Source organism: Triturus cristatus, chromosome 1_1, assembly GCF_964204655.1.
Source record: "Triturus cristatus chromosome 1_1, aTriCri1.1, whole genome shotgun sequence".
Lineage (NCBI taxonomy): Eukaryota > Metazoa > Chordata > Amphibia > Caudata > Salamandridae > Triturus > Triturus cristatus.
The window spans coordinates 46831172-46837665 of NC_140579.1; positions in this window are offsets into that span (position 1 = coordinate 46831172).

Genomic DNA, 6494 nt, shown 5'->3' on the forward strand with positions numbered 1-6494 from the left:
TCAATAGGTAATAACAGTTGCTTTACAAATCTGAACTACCCTAAGTCTCCCGATAAAAATGGTACCTCACTTGTGTGGGTAGGCATAGTGCCCACGACAGGAAGTGGCTCAAAACCTAAGCTGAACACACCACATTTTCACACTGAAAATTTACACTTTTTTTGCGAAGAGTCTAGCTGTAGTTTTTGACCCCTAGCCCTGCCGGCACCTAGGGAAACCTAGCAAACCTATACATTTTTGAAAACTAGACACCCAGGGGAATCTAGGATGGGGTGACTTGACTGCCTCCCACCATGGTCTGTTACCCAGAATCCCTTGCAAACGTAAAAAAATGACAAAAAAAACACATTTTCCCCACATTTCTGGGATGGAAAGTTCTGGAATCTGCGTGGATCCACAAATTTCCACCCACCCCGCGTTCCCCAAAGTCCTACGAGAAAAATGGTACCTCACTTGTGCGGGTCGGCCTAGTGCCCGTGACAGGAAACGGCGCAAAACGCAAGGTGGTCACAGCTCAATTTTGCAGTGAAAAATTACCCCTTTTTGGCAAAGTGACTAGCTGTAGTTTTTGAACCCTAGCCCTGCCGGCACCTAGGAAAACTTAGCAAACCTATACATTTTTGAAAAGTAGACACCCAGGGGAATCCAGGATGGGGTGACTTGACTGCCTCCCACTATGGTCTGTTACCCAGAATCCCTTGCAAACGTAAACAAATGACAAAAAAAACACATTTCCCCCACATTTCTGGGATGGAAAGTTCTGGAATCTGCGTGGATCCACAAATTTACACCCACCCCGCGTTCCCCAAAGTCCTACGAGAAAAATGGTACCTCACTTGTGCGGGTCGGCCTAGTGCCCGCGACAGGAAATGGCGCAAAACGCAACGTGGTCACACCTCAATTTTGCAGTGAAAAATGACCCTTTTTTGGCAAAGTGACTAGCTGTAGTTTTTGAACCATAGCCCTGCCGGCACCTAGGGAAACCTAGCAAACCTATACATTTTTGAAAACTAGACACCCAGGGGAATCCAGGATGGGGTGACTTGACTGCCTCCCACAATGGTCTGTTACCCAGAATCCCTTGCAAACGTAAAAAAATGACAAAAAAACCACATTTTCCCCACATTTCTGGGATGGAAAGTTCTGGAATCTGCGTGGATCCACAAATTTCCACCCACCCCGCGTTTCCCAAAGTCCTACGAGAAAAATGGTACCTCACTTGTGCGGGTCGGCCTAGTGCCCGCGACAGGAAACGGCGCAAAACGCAACGTGGTCACACCTCAATTTTGCAGTGAAAAATGACCCCTTTTTGGCAAAGTGACTAGCTGTAGTTTTTGAACCCTAGCCCTGCTGGCACCTAGGGAAACCTAGCAAACCTATACATTTTTGAAAACTAGACACCCAGGGGAATCCAGGATGGGGTGACTTGACTGCCTCCCACCATGGTCTGTTACCCAGAATCCCTTGCAAACGTAAATAAATGACAAAAAAAACACATTTCCCCCACATTTCTGGGATGGAAAGTTCTGGAATCTGCGTGGATCCACAAATTTCCACCCACCCCGCGTTCCTCAAAGTCCTACGAGAAAAATGGTACCTCACTTGTGCGGGTCGGCCTAGTGCCCGCGACAGGAAACGGCGCAAAACGCAAGGTGGTCACACCTCAATTTTGCAGTGAAAAATGACCCCTTTTTGGCAAAGTGACTAGCTGTAGTTTTTGAACCCTAGCCCTGCCGGCACCTAGAGAAACTTAGCAAACCTATACATTTTTGAAAAGTAGACACCCAGGGGAATCCAGGATGGGGTGACTTGACTGCCTCCCACTATGGTCTGTTACCCAGAATCCCTTGCAAACATAAACAAATGACAAAAAAAACACATTTCCCCCACATTTCTGGGATGGAAAGTTCTGGAATCTGCGTGGATCCACAAATTTACACCCACCCCCCGTTCCCCAAAGTCCTACGAGAAAAATGGTACCTCACTTGTGCGGGTCGGCCTAGTGCCCGCGACAGGAAATGGCGCAAAACGCAACGTGGTCACACCTCAATTTTGCAGTGAAAAATGACCCTTTTTTGGCAAAGTGACTAGCTGTAGTTTTTTAACCCTAGCCCTGCCGGCACCTAGGGAAACCTAGCAAACCTATACATTTTTGAAAACTAGACACCCAGGGGAATCCAGGATGGGGTGACTTGACTGCCTCCCACCATGGTCTGTTACCCAGAATCCCTTGCAAACGTAAAAAAATGACAAAAAAAACACATTTTCCCCACATTTCTGGGATGGAAAGTTCTGGAATCTGCGTGGATGCACAAATTTCCACCCACCCCGCGTTCCCCAAAGTCCTACGAGAAAAATGGTACCTCACTTGTGCGGGTCGGCCTAGTGCCCGCGACAGGAAACGGCGCAAAACGCAACGTGGTCACACCTCAATTTTGCAGTGAAAAATTACCCTTTTTTGGCAAAGTGACTAGCTGTAGTTTTTGAACCCTAGCCCTGCCGGCACTTAGGGAAACCTAGCAAACCTATACATTTTTGAAAACTAGACACACAGGGGAATCCAGGATGGGGTGACTTGACTGCCTCCCACCATGGTCTGTTACCCAGAATCCCTTGCAAACGTAAAAAAATGACAAAAAAAACACATTTTCCCCACATTTCTGGGATGGAAAGTTCTGGAATCTGCGTGGATCCACAAATTTCCACCCACCCCGCGTTCCCCAAAGTCCTACGAGAAAAATGGTACCTCACTTGTGCGGGTCGGCCTAGTGCCCGCGACAGGAAATGGCGCAAAACGCAACGTGGTCACACCTCAATTTTGCAGTGAAAAATGACCCTTTTTTGGCAAAGTGACTAGCTGTAGTTTTTTAACCCTAGCCCTGCCGGCACCTAGGGAAACCTAGCAAACCTATACATTTTTGAAAACTAGATACCCAGGGGAATCCAGGATGGGGTGACTTGACTGCCTCCCACCATGGTCTGTTACCCAGAATCCCTTGCAAACGTAAAAAAATGACAAAAAAAACACATTTTCCCTACATTTCTGGGATGGAAAGTTCTGGAATCTGCGTGGATCCAGAAATTTCCACCCACCCTGCGTTCCCCAAAGTCCTACGAGAAAAATGGTACCTCACTTGTGCGGGTCGGCCTAGTGCCCGCGACAGGAAACGGCACAAAACGCAACGTGGTCACACCTCAATTTTGCAGTGAAAAATGACCCTTTTTTGGCAAAGTGACTAGCTGTAGTTTTTGAACCCTAGCCCTGCCGGCACTTAGGGAAACCTAGCAAACCTATACATTTTTGAAAACTAGACACCCAGGGGAATCCAGGATGGGGTGACTTGACTGCCTCCCACCATGGTCTGTTACCCAGAATCCCTTGCAAACGTAAAAAAATGACAAAAAAACACATTTTCCCCACATTTCTGGGATGGAAAGTTCTGGAATCTGCGTGGATCCACAAATTTCCACCCACCCCGCGTTCCCCAAAGTCCTACGAGAAAAATGGTACCTCACTTGTGCGGGTCGGCCTAGTGCCCGCGACAGGAAACGGCGCAAAACGCAACGTGGTCACACCTCAATTTTGCAGTGAAAAATGACCCTTTTTTGGCAAAGTGACTAGCTGTAGTTTTTGAACCCTAGCCCTGTCGGCACTTAGGGAAACCTAGCAAACCTATATATTTTTGAAAACTAGACACCCAGGGGAATCCAGGATAGGGTGACTTGACTGCCTCCCTCCATGGTCTGTTACCCAGAATCCCTTGCAAACGTAAAAAAAAAGACAAAAAAACACATTTTCCCCACATTTCTGGGATGGAAAGTTCTGGAATCTGCGTGGATCCACAAATTTCCACCCACCCCGCGTTCCCCAAAGTCCTACGAGAAAAATGGTACCTCACTTGTGTGGGTCGGCCTAGTGCCCGCGACAGGAAACGGCGCAAAACGCAACGTGGTCACACCTCAATTTTGCAGTGAAAAATGACCCTTTTTTGGCAAAGTGACTAGCTGTAGTTTTTGAACCCTAGCCCTGCCGGCACTTAGGGAAACCTAGCAAACCTATACATTTTTGAAAACTAGACACCCAGGGGAATCCAGGATGGGGTGACTTGACTGCCTCCCACCATGGTCTGTTACCCAGAATCCCTTGCAAACGTAAAAAAATGACAAAAAAAACACATTTTCCCCACATTTCTGGGATGGAAAGTTCTGGAATCTGCGTGGATCCACAAATTTCCACCCACCCCGCATTCCCCAAAGTCATACGAGAAAAATGGTACCTCACTTGTGCGGGTCGGCCTGGTGCCTGCGACAGGAAACGGCGCAAATCGCAAGGTGGTCACACCTCAATTTTGCTGTGAAAAATGACCCTTTTTTGGCAAAGTGACTAGCTGTAGTTTTTGAACCCTAGCCCTGTCGGCACTTAGGGAAACCTAGCAAACTTATACATTTTTGAAAACTAGACACCCAGGGGAATCCAGGATGGGGTGACTTGACTGCCTCCCACCATGGTCTGTTACCCAGAATCCCTTGCAAACGTAAACAAATGACAAAAAAAACACATTTCCCCCACATTTCTGGGATGGAAAGTTCTGGAATCTGCGTGGATCCACAAATTTCCACCCACCCCGCGTTCCCCAAAGTCCTACGAGAAAAATAGTACCTCACTTGTGCGGGTCGGCCTAGTGCCCGCGACAGGAAACGGCGCAAAACGCAAGGTGGTCACACCTCAATTTTGCAGTGAAAAATGACCCCTTTTTGGCAAAGTGACTAGCTGTAGTTTTTGAACCCTAGCCCTGCCGGCACCTAGAGAAACTTAGCAAACCTATACATTTTTGAAAAGTAGACACCCAGGGGAATCCAGGATATGGTGACTTGACTACCTCCCACTATGGTCTGTTACCCAGAATCCCTTGCAAACGTAAACAAATGACAAAAAAAACACATTTCCCCCACATTTCTGGGATGGAAAGTTCTGGAATCTGCGTGGATCCACAAATTTCCACCCACCCCGCGTTCCCCAAAGTCCTACGAGAAAAATGGTACCTCACTTGTGCGGGTCGGCCTAGTGCCCGCGACAGGAAATGGCGCAAAACGCAACGTGGTCACACCTCAATTTTGCAGTGAAAAATGACCCTTTTTTGGCAAAGTGACTAGCTGTAGTTTTTGAACCCTAGCCCTGCCGGCACCTAGGGAAACCTAGCAAACCTATACATTTTTGAAAACTAGATACCCAGGGGAATCCAGGATGGGGTGACTTGACTGGCTCCCACCATGGTCTGTTACCCAGAATCCCTTGCAAACGTAAAAAAATGACAAAAAAAACACATTTTCCCTACATTTCTGGGATGGAAAGTTCTGGAATCTGCGTGGATCCAGAAATTTCCACCCACCCCGCGTTCCCCAAAGTCCTACGAGAAAAATGGTACCTCACTTGTGCGGGTCGGCCTAGTGCCCGCGACAGGAAACGGCACAAAACGCAACGTGGTCACACCTCAATTTTGCAGTGAAAAATGACCCTTTTTTGGCAAAGTGACTAGCTGTAGTTTTTGAACCCTAGCCCTGCCGGCACTTAGGGAAACCTAGCAAACCTATACATTTTTGAAAACTAGACACCCAGGGGAATCCAGGATGGGGTGACTTGACTGCCTCCCACCATGGTCTGTTACCCAGAATCCCTTGCAAACGTAAAAAAATGACAAAAAAACACATTTTCCCCACATTTCTGGGATGGAAAGTTCTGGAATCTGCGTGGATCCACAAATGTCCGCCCACCCCGCGTTCCCCAAAGTCCTACGAGAAAAATGGTACCTCACTTGTGCGGGTCGGCCTAGTGCCCGCGACAGGAAACGGCGCAAAACGCAACGTGGTCACACCTCAATTTTGCAGTGAAAAATGACCCTTTTTTGGCAAAGTGACTAGCTGTAGTTTTTGAACCCTAGCCCTGTCGGCACTTAGGGAAACCTAGCAAACCTATACATTTTTGAAAACTAGACACCCAGGGGAATCCAGGATGGGGTGACTTGACTGCCTCCCTCCATGGTCTGTTACCCAGAATCCCTTGCAAACGTAAAAAAAAAGACAAAAAAACACATTTTCCCCACATTTCTGGGATGGAAAGTTCTGGAATCTGCGTGGATCCACAAATTTCCACCCACCCCGCGTTCCCCAAAGTCCTACGAGAAAAATGGTACCTCACTTGTGTGGGTCGGCCTAGTGCCCGCGACAGGAAACGGCGCAAAACGCAACGTGGTCAAACCTCAATTTTGCAGTGAAAAATGACCCTTTTTTGGCAAAGTGACTAGCTGTAGTTTTTGAACCCTAGCCCTGCCGGCACTTAGGGAAACCTAGCAAACCTATACATTTTTAAAAACTAGACACCCAGGGGAATCCAGGATGGGGTGACTTGACTGCCTCCCACCATGGTCTGTTACCCAGAATCCCTTGCAAACGTAAAAAAATGACAAAAAAAACACATTTTCCCCACATTTCTGGGA